The 20,783-nt window shown below is 38.2% G+C and overlaps 1 long non-coding RNA gene across 1 annotated transcript; it reads left to right on the plus strand.

Moving 5' to 3' along the window:
* Window positions 1–1,291: 1,291 nt before the first annotated feature.
* Window positions 1,292–18,376, plus strand: LOC135222944 (uncharacterized). Its single transcript, XR_010316405.1, has 5 exons — window positions 1,292–1,306; window positions 13,367–13,465; window positions 16,373–16,437; window positions 16,651–16,736; window positions 18,011–18,376. It is a non-coding gene; the product is annotated as an uncharacterized LOC135222944 (long non-coding RNA).
* The last annotated feature ends 2,407 nt before the right edge of the window (window positions 18,377–20,783 follow it).

Genomic DNA, 20,783 nt, shown 5'->3' on the forward strand with positions numbered 1-20,783 from the left:
ACACAACCTTTCCTTTTACCACTAAGGATTGACTTTAGTTGTTGAAATACAGAAACTGCCTTTTGTAACCTTGACCATGAAGAGAAATATTCAATCAATCTTGTAAACCCATGATGTTCTTCAGAAATTGTGACCGCAGACACATGTTCACTCTTACCATCAACACAATCTGCACACACATGTAATAGTTAAATTTTTAATACAGATAAATTCCATATCTGTAAATACACCCACGACCTAAAGGGTCATTGGTGAATTAGGAGTGTCACTACGTAACCATAAACAAGACGTGAAAACTAGACCATGCTATGCAATGCTTGCAGTAGCCTGGTTTGCGTTTGCATGTCGAATCATTTTCTGAATTTGTAAAGCAAAGCACAACACCTTCCATGGGAAGCGGTTGACCTATTCACCCATAGCGGAAGCGCATGACTTCCGAGGCCGCAGGGCTACGTGTTCATTTTGTTCTAATTATGATAAATCGCTGAGATAGCTAGTGTTCCGCTATCGACGCAATGCTCCTATATTGTAGTTCACTTCAGATTACTCAACGGAGCGGTCATCCGACCAAACCATCTCTATACTCCAGTGATGGAGCAGCTAAGAAATAAAGTTGTTAAAGTTGTACTCCATCTCCCTTATTCTAAAGAAGAACCAACTCTACTAGATCTCACTCAGACAAGAAGGGAAAGTAGAACCAACAATGCTTACGAACAACAGTCGTAAGAAAAGACATACTAACTGTCGCTGTCTTATATCATTATACTAAGTGGACAAGCGGGAGTTACATACTGGTTGCAGCCTAAATCTACAATTACAAAAGAACCATATACGTCTGGCGAAGAAATGAATCATCGAATACCAGCTATAAATCAGTAATAAACTGAGGAAACAGGATCTTCAATCAACAAGCAACTGTAAACATCCTACGAACACGAAGAAATGTCCTTCATCGAGACGAATTCGAGCATCAACATCGACGTTTAGTGAACGACTTTCATCAATTATCTTCAAGAATCGAACTGGACGTGAAGCAGCATCGGATCATCAACGGGAAGAGAAGGAATCATCACGACAACAACACTTCTTCCTGCAACGTGAGAGAGAGAGAGAGAGAGACTGTGACGTCATCACGACAATAACACTTCTTCCTGCAACGCGAGAGAGAGAGAGAGAGAGGCTGTGACGTCATTGGAACGTCAACATTCTTTCCGCATATATACCAAAGCTAAGTACATCCTTTATCCATTCAGGTTTTATCAGTGAAGTGTTTTACATCACGAGTCGATCGTCCAGTATTCCTGGGGTGAGTTATACGCAATCTTAATCTTCATTCATTACAGGAATCAATCTTCAACCACGAATTCTCGCCCGCAGAATTTTTTTTCTCGTTGTTGCTAATCCCTTTTTCTTCCAGGAGTTTTCCGGAAAATATCTTTATCACATTATCTGTATTAATATTATCATTTTGGGGGTCTTTCCTATTATTTACAACACATTTTTATTTTATATTGCATATGCGTTTACGCAGTGGTCGTGTGTACTCTTATAGATACTTTGATAGGATCGCAAGGAATCGTAGTGATAAGAAAAAAGTAAAAGTTAACATGGCAACTACTGTGGCTGGCTCTTCTGCACCGGGTAACCCCAATCCCGTGGTTACTCTCGTCAGTGTGAGGTCAGCAATAGTCTCTTTTCAAGGTCGGGTCAATGGGTTCCTGCCTCAAAACGTTGAGTCATGGATCTCATCAGTAGACGCTCATTTAAATGCAAAATGCATCACAGACCCATCTGTACAATTACAGGAAGCCAAAAGCTTCATAGACTTTGCTAAAGGAGATGCAAGTGCATATCTTAGAGGAGTCTCTTTCCAAGAGGCGGTTACATGGGACGATTTCAAAGTTAGGCTACGTGCTATATATGGCGGTGAAGAGGCTTTAGACGTAGTGCTGGCTTTAAGGAACATCCTTAACCAAGCCTCTATGACTCAGCTTAATGTTGTGGAATGCGTGGCAGTAATTGCCGACCGGCTAAATGAATATCAGGATAACTTAAGTAACTCCGCGTGGGTTACAAGATCCAATATCGCCGTGAAAGATTTCATACGGTTGATATATCTGACTTGTATGACAGTCATGTTGCCTGAAGCTTTAGTGCGGTGTTTTGACAAAAAGCTAACGCCCGCCAGTACGGAACTAGATGTGTATAAACAGATAAAAAAACACATGTCTAAATGTACTGACCTTGATCCCTTGCTTACTCAAGTTTTTGCAAAAAATGAGAATAAGCCACAACAAGTAAACGTGGTTAATAATAATCAAGCAGCAGGGATGACTTGTTACAATTGCAAAAGGCCAGGTCACATGATTTCAGACTGTCGGACGCGTTTTTGTTCAATTCATAACAGTTCCACTCATTCATATAATCGATGCTTCTCGCGGAATCAACAGCAGAATCCTAGAAACACGCAAACAGTTGCCAATGAAAGCAAAAAGAAGAATCCTCAGTACTTTAAAAAGAAGCAGGCGAACAGCAATGCTGTTCAACAGCAGAAACAAACAAATCATGCTTCAAGTAACTCTGTTCTTGGGCCGTCTAGCCAGAACTCATAAGGTCAGACGAAATTTCCGAGTGTGCAAAACAAAGCAAATACCACGTAGCAAGCTCCAAGGGGGGAGAGGACGATGTTGGGTCATTCATATCAACATCTTTTGTATCAAATAATCAATTTAATCATTTACCAGATCATTGTGAGGCAATTGATTTTCCTATGAAACACACGGCCGTATCCAAAAAATCAGTGCAGGTTCCCGTAGATTTGCAACAAATTCACGCAATTATAAGTCAAGATGAGTTACGCCCAACCTTACACGCAGTAAATTTAGAACACAAGTCCTTCACATTATTTTTTTATTCTGGTAGTCCACGTAATATCATGGATTTGCGGACTCACCATTTGTTGTTTTCAAACTTCCCTATAGAGAAGTTCGGTATAAGACTCTCGGGTATAGGAAATAATGAATTAAATGTGGTAGGAGTAACTCATGTCCAGTACAAGGTCGGTAAGCTTACGTTTTCCGATACCTTTATCGTTGTACAAAACATTGATATGTATCCTGCTGTAATTATAGGATACCCGTCTATGGGCACTCAAAACGTTACCTTAGCCCCTGCCAAACACGGCGTGTATATCAAAGGAAAATTCTATAAGTCTTCTAACACCTTAAAATCAGTTTTGGACAACAAGGAGACAACAAATAGAATAGTAACGTACGTTGAAGAACCAATCACTTCTCTCATGAATCAAGAAATAATCCATGCGACCCAACAGAATTTTCGCTCACCTGTAATATCAGCTTGCACGCAAACTCTCGAGCCGAACATAACTTCGAATATATTAGTGCGTATAAAGAAAACCTTGCCGGGATCTGAAATGTTAATCCTTTCCGACACTCTGAAAACTCACGGATTGTCCGTCACACAAGCCATTTATACAGTTGGCTCACAACAACAATGTAACATTAAAGTCTGTAATCATTTGAATACCACTTTGGTAATTCACAAAAATCAACATATCTTGGATGTGGAAGTTTATAAACATCGCATTCTTACCGTCGCTGAGATCAATCACGCTCAATCAGTTGCGGATGAATCCCTTTTGCAATCTATAAAAAATAAAATCAATAAAGACATTCAAGAAGAGGAAATTCAGCAGAAATTTCTTGATCTTTTAACCAGATATCATGAGGTTTTTTTCCACTATGGATGGATCCTTAGGAAAAACGGATGTCATAGAACACCAAATAAGGTTAAAAGACAAGCAGAAAGTTATCTATGTACCTTCGTACAGACTCCCTATGAAATTCCAGAAAGAGATAAATGATGAAGTAGGTAAAATGCTAGAAGAAGGAGTCATTAGGAAATCAAACAGCCCTTATAATTTTCCGTTAATAGTCGTACCGAAAAAAGATCGAACTTGGCGTATCTGCGTAGGCTTCTGTCGCTTAAATGAGGAAACGATCCCTGATCGATTCCCAGTGCCATGCATTGACGATATCTTATCTTTACTAGGCCAGAACAAATATTTTACCAGTTTGGACTTACTTAAAGGCTTTCACCAGATACCACTGGAGGAAGAGAGTATCCCATACACTGCCTTCAGCACAGCCAGGGGACATTATGAATTTCTGTGTATGCCTTTTGGTTTACGTTGTGCTCCCATAACGTTTACTAGAATGATCAACATAGTGTTTGGAGACTTGTTAGGGGATATCTTACATGCCTATATGGATGACCTTGTAATCTTTTCTAATACCTTAGAAGAACATCTACGTAAATTAGAGCTAGTGCTACAAAGACTAAGACAGCATAAGCTAAGGGTAAAGATAAGTAAGTGTGAATTTTTCAAAACAGAACTAGTCTATTTAGGTTTCACGGTGTCTAGTCAAGGTCTTAAAGTAGTCCACGATAAGGTATCGGCTATCCGTAACTTCCCGATACCTACTAACGTCACGGGAATACAGCAATTTCTGGGGTGTAGTGGCTATTATAGGCGTTTTATACTCAACTACTCAATCATAGCCGCTCCCCTAACCGATCTTATAAAGAAGGGCATAGATTTCATATGGTCTGAGAAACATCAACAGGCGTTTGATACCTTGAAAGATGAACTGTGTAGTTCTCCTATCTTAAAATTTCCTGACTTCGGTAAGTAATTCTTTATTGCAACAGACGCCTCAGACCTAGGAGTAGGTGGGGTATTGCTTCAGCAATATGACAAACAGTTTTTCCCTATAGCTTTTTATTCACGTAAACAGAGACCTTCCGAAAGTAAATATGCAGTAATAGACAAGGAAGGGCTCGCTATTGTTAATTCACTAGTGCATTTTAAGTTCATAATATACGGTTATCCCGTCAAGGTTCTCACTGATCATAAGCCCTTAACTGACTTCTTTAAAGGCTTTAGTCACAGCCCCAAGCGAACTCGGTGGCATATGATCATCCAAAACTTTGGCGTGAGGATCGGGTATTTACCTGGGAAAGCAAATATCATTGCTGACGCATTATCACGCAACCCCGCGTCATCTTGTACGGAGCCAGCGTCATCTTGTACGGAGCCATTAGCTGAATTAATAGATATATCAACATCCATGCCTATTGTTAAAACTGTATCTGAACAAGAAGATCTGGGCTGGAGTGCTGAACTAATACAGACGGAGCAAAGAAAAGATCAGCAATTAGAAAAAATCATAAACGCTTTAAACGGAAATCCTAAGGAAAAGGAATATATAAAGTATAAGCAGCAGAATTATATAATCAAGGATAATATTCTGTGTAGATCCGTGACGAGGAAAACCCGCAACACACCACAGGCGAGTACCGACCAGGTAGTGGTACCAATCTCACTTATACCCACTGTCTTAAATTGGTTGCATGCAAATCCATTGCATGGCCACCCGGGTTTCTCCATCATGTCACAGAGAGCCAAGTCCTTATTTTATTGGCATACGATGCTTACAGATATAAAAAAGCACATAGCTAATTGTCACACTTGTCAGGAAAACAGAGGGCACCCGAAGACATCTGTCAGCCTAGGGGCTTATCCCGTGCCCAATCAACCCTTTGAAAGAGTACACTTAGATTTAATAACAGGGTTTTACAAGTCAGACAGAGGAAATAAGCACCTCCTAGTCATCATAGATGACTTGACTCGATATACCGAACTGATAGCGCTTAAAACTAAAACCGCGGTCGAGTGCGCTAGGATGTTTTACGAGTGCTACATTTGTAAACATGGAATTCCACACATGATAATATCTGACTCGGGTGGAGAGTTCAATAATCATTTCCTTAACTCATTGTGTGAATTCCTTAGCATTAAGAAAATCAATACCATGATCTACCACCCAGAGTCTAACGGGCTAGAGGAAAGAGCAAATCATAAGGTTTTAAACATATTAAGAGTTACATTAGGGGGAATGGACCCCAACTGGGATATTGCCATACCTGCGGTATTAAGCATTCTTAATCACTCATATCATGTATCTATTAAAATGTCGCCGCACGAGGCACTGTACGGTACCCCAGCTAGAACGCCTTTCCATGTATTAACGCCTACAACCAGTTTATCAAATCCTCTAAAGGATGTTATGGATGCAAGCATAAGTCGATATAATATACTTCGTAAGAATCTAGAAGAATCACAAATCATAATGAAAAGAAATCATGATAAAATAGCTAAGCCAACTAAAACATATACCGTGGGCGATAAGGTATACATACAAGTATATGTACGCAAAGGACTCAATTACAAACTGACACCTAAGTTTGAAGGCCCGTTTAACATTTTAGAAATATTAACGGCCAATAGATTTAGAGTTCAAAACGTATCCCAACCCACTGATAATAGAATCGTTCCATTGGCTCACATCAGAAACTAATAGAAGGGTAGAAGGAAGTGAGGGAAATTTTTGTATCTATGAAACCTGTATAATCACTTATATATAATATATTTATATATAATATATATATATATATATATAAATATATATCATATAATCTATATATATATATAATATATATTATGTTTTAATCTATATATAATATATAATATAATATATCTATTATATAATAAATTTGTATGTAAACATTTTTCTTAAACAGGAGTAATTACATATATTTTACTCATTGCAGGTTTCCAAAATGAAGCTTTTACTCATGGCACCATTGTAGAAAGCTTTTACTCATGGCACCATTGTAGAAAGAACAGAAGACGTTTTCATTACCGCAAGCAATATAGTTATAGAAATAGATATGCAGGCGATCTTTCTCCCGGAGGATGACGTCATTAACCTAGAGTGACCTGTTGAGGTTTGCTGTTTCGTTGAATGAAATGCACCAATGTCATTTTCCTGCTAACCCAGAGAGTTCACTAGCACAAACGCTAAACGTCGCGGAAATGTTGTCATACGACTTGCAAAATAAAACTGCCGAGGCAGAAGCTCTGGCTCGAGATCTGCTGATGTGGACTGTGCGGCACAATAACCTCGAACGACGCAACCCGTTTATCTTTGCTGCATTAAACATCTTTGGATCTGTTGCAAGTTTAGGCTTAGGAATTTCAAATCGTCTTAAAATAAATGATCAGAATAAGAGAATTGAGTTTTCGCAACATGAAAACGAATTAGCTTTGTCAGAACTACGTAGCCAGTTATCCTCAATCAATCAAATAATGAGTTTGGTGAACGAACATTCTAGTAATATCGATCAGATTATGGAAGTGCAACACTTGCTGGCTACATTAGCTTATTATAGTTCGAAAGTAGATCATATCCGTACCAAAATATCACATTTTATTGAGAAATCAAAGGACTACGTAGAAGCTATTACGCTAGCAACAAAGGGTGTTTTATCCCCACATCTTTTGCCTATTAAAGATCTGACTTTAACTTTGGAGAACGGACGGGAGAAACTAGGTTATGTTCCTTTATTAGACGCCCATAAGATAGAATTTTATTATAGCTTAATATCGGTAAGCGTTGAAAATTACAGGATCATGATTACCATTCCCTTTGATTCTTCTGATGCCTGGCAAGCATACAAAATAGCACCGTTCCCAACTTCCATGACGAATAACTCAAGTCCAGTAATATCCAATTTGACGGGACACGTATTGATTTCCCCTGATAGGGAATCATATACAGTCATTAAAGACTTAGATAAATTCACTCACTGTTCAGAAGCCATGAAAAATAAAGTCTGTACAGCTGACTCCTTTGAATTCCATCCTATGTTAATGGATTCGTGCGAGTTAGGTATAGTGTTAAACGGTTCTCTCTCCCATGCACACGAAGGTTGTCTGAAAAAACTTTATCCTTTTGACGATAATAAGTTCAATTTCAGACTGAATAACGGCTCGTGGATACGATACGACAAGGCCGGCTTTGAGGTGGCATGTCCGGACGGGTCCACGGCCCACTCCCAGGTTTTCGTTGCAGCCGACGGTTGTACTGGGACGTCCACGAACTACACGGTCCGAAGGGTTAAGACTATCATCCGTGAATGGGCCTACTTTGCGAACTTCACATGGACAACTACTGTTATCCCATCACTACCTCTCCCATACAAAACGAAGATGGCTCATCGTTTGACGCAACTAGCTGAGATGGACCACACATCACCGACTTATGCAGGAGGATAAAATCTTCGTTTCTACGTATCGCTAGCCGTGTTTTGCGTTACGGCGTTGATTTTTATCATCGTTAACATCTTTGCTTGGCGTAGGTTGAGGCAAACACAGATGGATCTTCAGAGGAACGTCTTACCACGTCCAGACAGTACTCCTATTGCGTTAAAGGCATTTACGTTTAGAGTCATTTGAAATTGGCCATTTCACTTGACTCAGAGGAAAATTGTTTGGAATTGTGTTGTGTGTGAAAAGCGGTCTGTACGCTGGCAATATGTAGGACAAGAAACTCCAAGTCTTTGCATTTTTTATTAAAGATATGAACAGTTGAAAGTATCTTTCGGGCACCTAATAAAATATTGAAGCCCTATATATTAAAATGTTGGTGCATGTACGTACCAGGTTTCTATATCTTGTGCACAGTCATATGTTATCTTTTTATACTTACAAAGAGTAACAAATATTCTTAAACAGTTATCCATGATCATGTATAAATTATGTATCTCCACGGGGTAACAACTATTCTTAATCGGGTTACCTATTACTATAATCACTCATGTATACATGTTAACCTTTTATTTTTTGGTACCTCATAATCATTTACTAATATTATACCATATATAGCAAACATGGATCTGTATTTTCCATGCATTTTCTTTATTTATGAATATGTCAATTAGGTATGTATTTTTTTTTTTACATATACTATTTGCATATTTTTCTTAATCACTTGTTTATGGCTATGAATAAATATATATACGGTCACACTCCTAAAAAAACCATGTTTAACGTCATTTTAATGTTCAATGCTTGAATGGTAGCTGTCCGAGCCTAATGTAATAGTTACATTTTTAATACAGATAAATTCCATATCTGTAAATAAACCCACGACCTAAAGGGTCATTGGCGAATTAGGAGTATCACTACGTAACCATAAACAAGACGTGAAAACTAGATCATGCTATGCAATGCTTGCAGTAGCCTGGTTTGCGTTTGCATGTCGAATCATTTTCTGAATTTGTAAAACAAAGCACAACACCTTCCATGGGAAGCGGTTGACCTATTCACCCATAGCGGAAGCGCATGACTTCCGAGGCCGCAGGGCTACGTGTTCATTTTGTTCTAATTATGATAAATCGCTGAGATAGCTAGTGTTCCGCTATCGACGCGATGCTCCTATATTGTAGTTCACTTCAGATTACTCAACGGAGCGGTCATCCAACCAAACCATCTCTATACCCAGTGATGGAGCAGCTAAGAAATAAAGTTGTTAAAGTTGTACTCCATCCGTTTGAGTCATCTCCCTTATTCTAAAGAAGAACCAACTCTACTAGATCTCACTCAGACAAGAAGGGAAAGTAGAACCAACAATGCTTACGAACAACAGTCGTAAGAAAAGACATACTAACTGTCGCTGTCTTATATCATTATACTAAGTGGACAAGCGGGAGGTACACATACTCCTGTGAAGGCAAATAATCAGATGCAATAAATGATGGGCCATGAAACCATTCGTCATACTGCAAGAACTGATGTACACTAATACCTCTTGATGCCACATCAGGGTTATCACTGGAGTTTACATATCTCCATTGCTCAGGCTGGGAGTAGTCCCTTATAACCCTGACTCTGTTGGCTACAAAAACAGGGAACCTTTTAGTGTTGCTATGAATATAGTGAAGGACTGTTGTTGAATCTGTGTAGTACACTACCTGCCAACAGTAAACTCCAACTCCTTCAGGATGTGTTGAGCAACCTTGACAGACACAGTTGCAGCTGTAAATTCTAACCTAGGTATAGTCACCACCTATTTGGGAGATACTCTTGATTTTCCCATGACAAGATTTGACTGAACTTGGTTTCCATCGAGAAGAACATGATATGCTGCAACACCATAACCAACTGTACTTGCATCGTTGAATAACACAAGACTTGAACCTGTCACATTACCAAACCCACTTGACTTGAAGCATTTTGGTATTGAAAGCTGCTCCAGTAAATGAAGACCTTGTATCCAATGTTGCCACCTTTCAGCTGGCTCATCTGGAATCCTCTCATCCCAGTCCAGACTCTCAACTTGACACAATTCTTGTAACAGTTTCTTGGCTGGTAAGATGACTGGAGAGAGCAACCCAAGGGGATCATATAATGATGAGATAGTGGATAACAATCCTCTTCTGGTGAATGGATTATCCTTGAGCTCAATTGAGAACTTGAATGAGTCTTCTTTAAGGTCCCATAACATTCCTAAGGCTCTTGTCATTAAACTCTCCCTGTCAAGATTAAACTTGTCACTTTCAACCGAACAATCTTCAGCAGGCAAAGCTTTAAGGACATCAATTGAATTGCTGACAAATTTAGTTAGCCTAAATCCTCCTTCACCAGTTGCAGATACCAAATCCTTCACCAACTTCACTGCTGTAGGAACATCAGCACATGACTTCAAATAGTCGTCAACATAGAAATTGTGCCTTATGGTGCTGCCAACAGTTGAATCATACTTCTCATCTGCTGTGGTCTTCAATGCAGTATTTGCAATACTCGGTGATGAGATTGCTCCGAAAATGTGAACAGCCATTCAGAATTCTTCAAGAGGTCGATTGATGTCACCATTAGGCCACCACAAGAATCTAACATAGTCCTGATTCTCAGGTGGAATCTTTATTTGAAAGAACATAGCTTCAATATCTCCAATGAATGCATAAACCTCCTGCTGGAATCTAATGAGTACTCCTGTCAATGAATTGGTGAGGTTTGGACCCTGTAGCAGAACATCATTTAATGACACACCTTCAAACTTGGCACTACAGTCAAAACAATCCTAATCTTCCCTTTCTTGGGATGAAAAACTGTGTGATGAGGAAGATACCAAACAGGAATCTTATTGACCTCATCGTCTGGGATCTTGTAAGCATAGCCCTTTTCAAACAACTTGTCCATGAATGCTGTGTACTGCTGTCTGTAATCTTCACCATCCAACTTTAACAAATCTTCCTTGGCTTTTAATTCTGCCTGTTGTTGGGCTATTTCTGTCTGTTTCTCAAGCAATGCCCTCTGTGCAAGCAAACCAGCCAACTTTGCCTTCTCCTGTATGAGAGCTGACTTTACACTTGATGCCGTGCTTTTAACTGACCTCCTGGATTTATGTGACCTGCTCCGCAGTGAAGATCCGTCCATACAATCCTGCAAATTTGCTTCTGTTGTGGCTATCCATTTATGCACCTGAAATCTGAATCCTAAGGCAGACATTTCTTTATCTTCAAACCTTTTGATTTCTGGCTGGTGCTCGTTGACAGGTAGTTGAGACAAGTAATCACTGTGGCAGTCTTTGTACTTCTTTAACCCTTCCTCAAACTCCTCCATGCCTGTCTTTACTAAATGGAGATTATCAGGCTTCTCCATACACTTGCTGACTTCATTCCGTTTCTTTGTGAGGGCAGAGAGAGCAGCAGTCTGGTTGTTCTTGAGGGTGCGTAACTTCTCCTTGGCGTCACCATTGTCTTCTACGTTGTCCTTCTGATCCGTATTCATGTTGCAGATGAATGAACTATTGTTATGGGCGACACAAACTCAGAAACTCAACTTTAACCTTTATTCCGTTAACAGTAGTAGTAGTAGTAGTAGTAGTAGTAGTAATAGTAATAGTAATAGTAGTAATAGTAATAGTAATAGTAGTAGTAGTAGTAGTTGTAGTAGTAGTAGTAGGTTCATTCCTGAAAGGAATTATTGCGAACTTTAAATACATTATTAAATAACCCATAATATTCAATAAGTCATAACGGTGACATAATGTACCTTAATACATCTTGCAAAGTTAATTAAATATACTTTTCTAAACAAGACACTTTCATTGCCACTTTAGACCTCCTTTGACTAAATCACATTTTATCATATTAATAGGAAAATCAAATGTTAAATGTCACAAATAAATCAATTTACGCCTTTTAACGCTTAATGAATAAAACATACAAAGCAAATATATATAAGTTCGTCAAAAAACTTACATCTGTGTGCCCAAAAATGAATCCTTTGAATTACGAAATATACAACTGTACTACTTAAAGACCTTGCTTGAACTGCCAGAGACTTCATAATTTTAGGAAGTGAGATGAAATCGTAATTTGTTTACACCTCTCAACTCTTTAACTACCACTTACAAAAGTAACGACATTGTTTTACCAACTAGATGGGTTTGTGTTTCTGCATTAAAACTGATGTTACACCGCATCAGGTAAAAATTATCAACAGTAATAATCTACAGAACTATTTTATTTGAAAATTAATGAAGACCAGTTTAGTGTTAGAAAATGGTGAAGGGCTGAACTGATAGATATCCACACTCAAGAAAGCAAGGCTATGTTATTTCATCACTGGAAAGGAGAATGAGCGAATAACTAAATACTCACAACTTACAAGCATTAACTATAGTATTAAAAACATTATTTTGTTGTTGTTGATATTACTGGTACTCTAAAATGATACCAGTATTATTTGCATATTCAATATGAGAGATGATACCAGAATCCCATCAGCGCAAAAATAGTCGTGAAAACAGATGGAATTTATATCCCAAGAAACTGCCTTAACAAAAATGAAAACAATATCTACACAAGGTACAAAGAAACAAAACCTTTCCACGCCTAAATGCGATTAGTGAAGAATCTAAAATGCTGGACAAAAATAGCAATAGCCTGTCTATGATTCCCTAATCTGGTCGCAGAAGGATTTGATACTGTATACAAGTTAATGGGTCTCGTGAAAGGAAATACCGTTATATCATGTTAGTCAATATTTGCTGTGTCCGCTCGGATTCAAATGAATGTTGAAAGTAGACCAACTATTGGCTGCTGAGATTTTGGTTATCAGATACCTCCCGGACAAGCTAATATAATAATAATAATAATAATAATAATAATAATAATAATAATAATAATAATAATAATAATAATAATAATAAGGTGATCAACGCTTCATAAACTAAGCATAAAATATTCGACTTGATCGGCGGTTATAATCAAGTTGTAATCAATTTCAAACAAATAAATAACTGCATTACTCTTCTACGACTATCGTTATTTTCCTAACACCCCCTTGAAAGATAAATAGATACAATAGCATTTTTTTTTCTTAGAAAACCGGCTACTCCTCCTCTTATCCTAATTTTTTTCTTCTTGATAAAAGGCAGGGGCTTGAGAAGACTTCATCTGAGCAGCGCAGCAGTGTTCCAGAAAGTCTCGTCAGCATCAGACATCCCAACGAGTGACGACTTTCCAGCAAGATGTAAGTAGGTTGGTTGGTTGGTCTAGGCTAAGCTGGCCTGGTCTAGGATAGCTGGCTTGGTCTAGGTTAAATTATTGGCTAACGTAGTCTTAACCGGAGAGGCGTTGTCTTTAAGAATTCCCTCGACATCGTCAGATACTTTTTAGTAAACTTACTAAGGTAATGTTCGCTGTCCTCGGTAATTCTGTCACTTAATCACCGTGAAGAAAAATATAACGCTAATCATGTGAAATTATTATTATTATTCAGAAGATAAACTATGTTTATATGTTAGAACCCCATAAGCTTGGGCAATTGACTTGAAATTGAAGCTTCCAAAGAATATGTTCATTAGAAAGAAGTAAGAGAAGGTAACGGGAAGCAGAAAGAAGGGATCGATGATTAAAACTGAAAAAATAAATTGACAAAGTAATAAATAAGTAGATAAAAAAGTAATTAAATGATTAAATGGCAAAGAGAATTGTACTGGGTAGAAATGCATTGCTTCTTCGCTTGAACTTTTGCAGTTCCAGTGACACGACATCCTCAGGGAGACTGTTCCACTGTTCCACTGTCCAACAGTGTGAGAAGTTCGACAGTGAGGCCCATTGGTTCCTTAGCGTCTGTCAGGATTCACGTCTACCATTTCCTGTCATTAGCCCCTTCTCTTTGGGGGATTATCTCATTCCGCTGTCGCCAACCTTTAGATTCCTGGATCCAACCTTTAGATTCCTGGATCCTATAACCGTCCTTCTTTCGAGCCGCGGAGCGTGTTCGGTGCTTGCGCCGGGGTGTGGTCCAGTTGTTATTATTATCATTATTATTATCATATTATTTAGCCATAGATACAATTGAGTATTTCATTCCATGTCAATTTGACTTTGCGGGAAAACTTAACGACACGTGCCGCTCTCTCTCTCTCTCTCTCTGAGTCGTGATTGAGTCATTCCTTCCATTCTCTGCAAGTCCATAGGGATGGGGTTGCTAGTCTTTTACCCTTTTCTGTTCCAGTGGCAACGCACCACAATAGACTAACTACCAGATGCGCAAGTTACTGTTCAGGACTTGAACCTGGAACTTCTTTATAGATAATATAAAATTATATACTATATATATATATACATATATATATATATATATATAGTATATATATATATGTATATATATAGATATATATATATATATATATATATATATATATATATATAATATTATATATATATATATATATATAAATATGTGTGTGTGAGTCTGATCACATCACCGTGATTCCCATATACGCATTAAGCTACAAATGTCCTTTAATATCTCATTGGCTCTACCTCATAATTATTATATTCTCATATCGGCTCCCGGGCGCGAACCTAGGAACCAAGAAATCAGGACGCACAGTGAAGCGCCTTTAACCGCACAGCTACCACGAGAAATATATTAATTCTGAGTTAGAGCGAATCAGATATTAAAAGACATTTGTAGCCTAATGCGTATATATATATATATATATATATATTATATATATATATATATATATATATATATATATATATATATATATATATATATATATATATATATATATATATATATATATATATATATATATAATGTCTTTTCCTTGTTTTTGGAAGGGGTGGCACCAGACGGATAGAGCCTTTATGGTTTCTCAGCATGTCTTCACAAGTGAGGTTGCGAGCCTCACGCCCTTTTTCGTGCCCAGAGCAGATGCCACGACCCATTCCCAGTCGGGCGGAATTGTTGCCGATGGTATGGGAGCGAACTCGGTTTTCCATAGGTCGGCTTTATAGACTCTCCTCTGCGTCAGTAGAAGTGGATAGGCTTCTGCTGCCGACCTAAACACAAGAATTATTTCTCAGTGGATAGAAAATCTGCTGCCATCAATTTTGATATGTGAAGAGTCTATCGTCCCTTATTATTTATCTTGAAAATCCCAAATAAGCCTTTGAACATCGTATATAATTGTTCGTCATTACAAGTATTAAATCACGCCTCATCATCAGCTTTTAAGTAAAACTGCCCCATAAAATTATTAAGTACTGTTGGGTCGTGCACATTCACATTTATGATCACAAATACACACGCGCGTGCACAAACATAGATAATTACATGTGCACATTACATAAGCAGTGATTAGGATGACAATAATTCATAAATATCTAAGTAAAAGAATATAGCGCCTTGCATTATCATATCCTGGAGATCAGACTTTTTTTTTCGTTTAAAGTTCTATAAAACATGTTTAATGATGAAGAAAAAGGGAAAGGCAATATTCCATTAGGCCTAACACAACTCTGCATTACCAAGGTAAGAGAGCTGATGGCTGTAAAGCTAGTAACCAATAACAGGGACACTACAGCAAATGATTGATTTTTCTAATCTTCATTATAAAACAATGAAAATACAATGTCTGTATATAAAATATACAATATTACATATAATGTCAATGGGTAGTTTTCCTATGACGTCACAGCAGGCCAGCACTTGATGAACTGCCGCACCGCCATGTTTTAAGGTCAAGCATTGAGACAGGAAATATCAAATTTCGTTGTTATTCTAAGGAATTATGAACCATATCACGAAGAATGGCAAGCGAGGACACTTCACAAACAGAAGATTAATTATATCGAGTCTCTGGAGCCTGTAGTGCGTGAAAGATATATATACAACTAAACTGAAACTTGTAAACAACAAGAGCCGTATAACCAGTCCAGCGATGCCGTTTTTTCTTCACAACTTTGGCTTTTAGCAGTGTTGCCATAAGCAGTTCTTCTGATTTTTACGTTATTTATGATTTAATGGTTAGAATGAAGAAAATTTAGTATTTAGAATGCGTATTTTCCGATGTAGAATCGGGAGATGGTGGTGACCGAAGCAGCATCAAACTCATTTAACCCCCAATTCTTTCAACAGGTCCACTCTCCCCATGAAGACAGTGTTTGCTATTGCTCTGGTGGCCTTTTCCTTGTTCCAGATAGGTAAGTCTCCCTCCAGCCTCGTCCGCGCGATTGTTTGGTCAGTGAATATAATGGGTTTAATGGTTTTTTTCTAAGATGTTGTGCGCAGCTTATAGTACATCTTGTAATACTATATACTTGTTTACCTATATACAGTGAATTAAACTACATTTATTTTTTTTAGGTTAGTGATACAAATAATTATTTCCAAACTTTTTTTTTTTTTTTTTCCAGGATATGCCATTAAATGCTACATTGGTGTGGATGACCTAATGACATTGATTGCACTACGTCTTGTGTAAAATGGGAGACTAATTCAAGTGAGTATTGTTTAGCCGAAAATAATTAGTATAATCTTAGGAAAAACTGCAGAACAGCAACATAAACTTTAACAAGTAAAAGAGAAACTGACTCTACTTGGCATAACCTTGTCGAAAAATTCAAATATATATATAAAAAAACCGTAGCAGATGAATAACAGAGCTTGAATAAACTTAAAACATGAAGGCAGTACTGCAACATGTTTTAAATTGTCCCAAGTTCTTACTGCAGAAGATCTCGTACTTTTGGTACACTTTTTCATGTAACTAAAAGCCTCATAAGTCTCTTGAGCATTTAAAAATTGGTGGAGTAAAAGAATGCAAGTAAAAATGTCACAGGTAAAAAAGTAACAGGAAAAGTCACATTAATCTTTCCCAGATAAGACGTGTACCCCAAGGGTAAATTTTAACCCGGTATGTATCTGTGCATCAATTTTTACGGCGTGTTTAGTACTTTGCTCTGTACGAGCCCGTTGGGAATGACCGTAAAAACACAAACAAAAGACTGTAAATCTTCTTCCCATCTAGTTCCCATTTTTATATGGGATCGCCGTTTCGGATGAGCTGTTCCTATCTATTTCTATCCTGCACTTCTGCCTCATCAATTTCTTTCTCATGTAAGCCCCCTCTCATACTGTCCTTCCATCTCTTTCTTGGTCTCCCTCTTCTTCTTCTTCCTTGAACCTCCATCCCCATAGTATGTCTCCCAGCGTGGTCCTCATCTCTCATCAACAGGTGTCCATGCCATCTCAGCCTCCCTTCCTGCACTTTCTTTGATACTTCCACCACCTTAGTCGACCCCCTTATGTAGTCATTTCTTATCCTATCCTCTCTTGTCACCCCAAACATCCATTCTCGTTTCTGCCACATCCATCTTCTCCTGTCTTTGTCATGCCTGCTGTTTCTGTACCATACAGCAATGCTGCTCTTAGCACCGTCTTGTGAAAGATAATGACCCCCAAGAAATATTGTGAATTTTTCCCTGTGACTCTTTTACCGCCCACCATATATTAATGGGACTTTTTTCCCGAGTAATTTTTTAACCCTAACCAAAATTGTAACTTAATTTCCTGCCACCAAGTAAATATTATCGACAGTTTTTGTTACGGACATGTATTCGACTTCTGGAGATTCAAAGGTATACTAAAATGTCGGTCGTTATTCAATCCAAGTGTTGTATCACTTTCGTTGTACGAAGAGATTTTAAAGCTGAAAAACACAGGGTGACAATAAAAACCACCTCACCGACTTTCTCTCGAATTTCAACCCGACAGAATATGGAGACATTCTGCAGTATAGCTGTTATACGAAAAAGGAGACGGACGGTTGCACGACTAGGGTAACACCAATCCCAGGTATTGACAAGGACGCCACCAGAACACAGTGTTTCTGTAACACTGACCTCTGCAACAGTTCCGGCGTGACAATGTTGTCCCTACCTGTGCTTGTGGGCTCCTTCCTCCTGAGGATGGTGATCTAAAGTCTTCCAAAGAAGAAGAAGAGGAAGAAGAGAACTTTCCTGAAGGGAAATAAAAAAAAGATGCTGTAATTTGGGTACTTAAAAGTTTCTATGAATGCTGTTCTTTCATTCGGAATTAATTGTAATTCTTGTTTGATCATGTAAACTGTTGCCATACTCAGTTATTGATTTATTCACCTAAGTTTTAGAGGAATGATATTTCCATATCTCGAAATCAAGGTAAAATATTCTTTTTTATCATGAAAACTCCTTGTTTGTTGACTTCTATTGTAGTAGACCAAGGTTGAATGAATGATTCAGAATAATAAAGAGAAAGTGAAACGAAAACGGAGCTGGTGGTTGGTTTCCTGGTTAAGATTAAGTCGGATTTGTGACAAGGTGTTGAAAGGGTCCTGATGTAGTCCTCTGAACTCTGACCGACCAACAGCAAAGACGAAAACTGAGCGAGTTCTCTGTTTTTAAAGAGAAAAATCGAGAGTGATCCGGTCAGGATGTCACTAAAGGTTTTGTTAGCAGACTAATAAGCAGTTGCTCTTCCTTTAGACCGAGTAGGCTCAGGGTCTTGCAGGTTCCGATTTCTTATAAGAAATCGCGAGAAAGGCGTCGTTATCCTATTACTATCACGAATAGGATTATTTTGAGGATGAAGGCCTTCGCTTAAACACATTTCGTGAAATAGCATTGCAGCACCTAAGGCGTTCCTTTTATTTTTCCATTATAAAAAGAACTGCATAAATTCAGCGCGCAGGCTTCCACGTCACGGAGTGCCTTCGTAAGAAAAATTGTGATCAACAAAAGGAAAGGGGAAATTCATAGTCAGGTATTAACGAGAACGATGCAGAGGACAGAAATCGGTGGAGACGACTCATTCACAACGGCGACCCCAGATAAAAATGGGTTGAAGATGGGAAATTAAATAAAAAAGAAATATTCCGTGAAGCCTTGAGAATCGCCAAGAGTAAAGAAGTTATAACAGACAAACAAGAGATTGTTGTTGTCGCTCCCTTTCTTTTTGATGAACTTAAGGTTCATCCTGACAGTCACAAAGCACGTGATCATGGGAAACCCATCGTGGCTTGTCGAGGCAAACATTTTATTAGTTAATTAACTCTCTGGGCGGCAGCTGATTGGAAAAGGATATGTCTCTTGTACGCTCACAAACTTAAGCTGAGAATGTGGAGAAGCTCCTTAAGAAGCATTTAAAACGTTAAAAAAAGAGAATACTATGGTAATGACTTCTGTACCTAAATAGTACTTCCAGGTTTGTGAGGAGACATCACATTATCGTACCCGAAGGCAACTGAGTCTAGGTACAAGTGCGCAATGTTTCTGACACTGAGACACGAGTCCAAAAACTCCGCAGAAGCGAACTTCGGCCAGTCGAGAGTTGTGTGCTACGCTCCACCTGTTTACTTGTTCGTCCGCTTATCTATCTGTCATTTTAATCCTCTCTGTCCTTCAGATCTTATCTCGAACAGGTCAATCGAACTCTGCTCGTCATGATGATTTTTACTTATCGTTAGAGGCATCGTAACAAGCTGTAATGGCATGTATATTGAATACAATTACGCATGCAGTGAATAGACTTTTGACTTTCAAGAATGAGTTCTCGTTTGTCTTTCCCCCAGTTCAGTATTCAAGATCTTTGTTAAAGTAAAAGAAAAAGAAATGATTCACAATGGTCTTCTCTCCACTCCAGGGAATGAAAGAATGAAAGGCCAAGCGCTCAGACCGATGAGGTTATTCAGCGCTGAAAGGGTAATTGAGTATAAGAGGGTTAGAAAGGTGTAATAGGAGGAAAACTTCGCAGATGCACTATGAAACAATTGTTAGGAGAGGGTGGAAAGTAATATGGAAGAAAGGGAATAAGAATAGAGGTGGAGTAAAACGAATGAAAGGGGTTGCAGCTAACGGCCTTAAAGGAACGCCGCAAAGAACCTTAAGTAATGCCTGCAGTGCACCGTCTGAGGTGCACTGACATCACTTCCTTCCTACGGGGCACGAAATGAAGATCAACGTTCTTAAGGCACTAGGACAGCGAATCAAAATCTTCGTAGTTTCGTTTCAGTTGAGGCAAAGAGATCCTAAATACTTATGTTTTTAGACTATGCAAAACATTTCCTCTAGCTCTAATGTTTTATTCACACATTTGTCTATATTCTGTGGTTTTATAAGAAAAAAGTAAAGAAATTTCATTATTCTTATAACATTGATACGCCTTTTCTGGGTCACATGATAATCCATTTTCGACAGGTATAGCGAGCGAGTTTCAAAAGTGATGTATTCTAATTTAATAGTTCAAAAGCAGCGAGAGGATGATAGAATAAAAGTTAATGTGGTGAGTATTAATTGTTTTAGAAATTATTGTATATAGATGCTCTCCTTCAGCTTAATTTTTTTCACATTAAGGCTCTGTCGTAAACTCCTTATTCACTTGGTACTCAAATCTCAGACACTACTTGAAGCCTCGTTTTACTCAACGTATCTCAAATATTTATTTTTATTACCTATATAATTATGAACACAACCCGGGAGATTAAGATGGTAAATAGCTCTGTAGGGAAGCT

This window comes from Macrobrachium nipponense, chromosome 8 (genome assembly GCF_015104395.2).
Source record: "Macrobrachium nipponense isolate FS-2020 chromosome 8, ASM1510439v2, whole genome shotgun sequence".
Lineage (NCBI taxonomy): Eukaryota > Metazoa > Arthropoda > Malacostraca > Decapoda > Palaemonidae > Macrobrachium > Macrobrachium nipponense.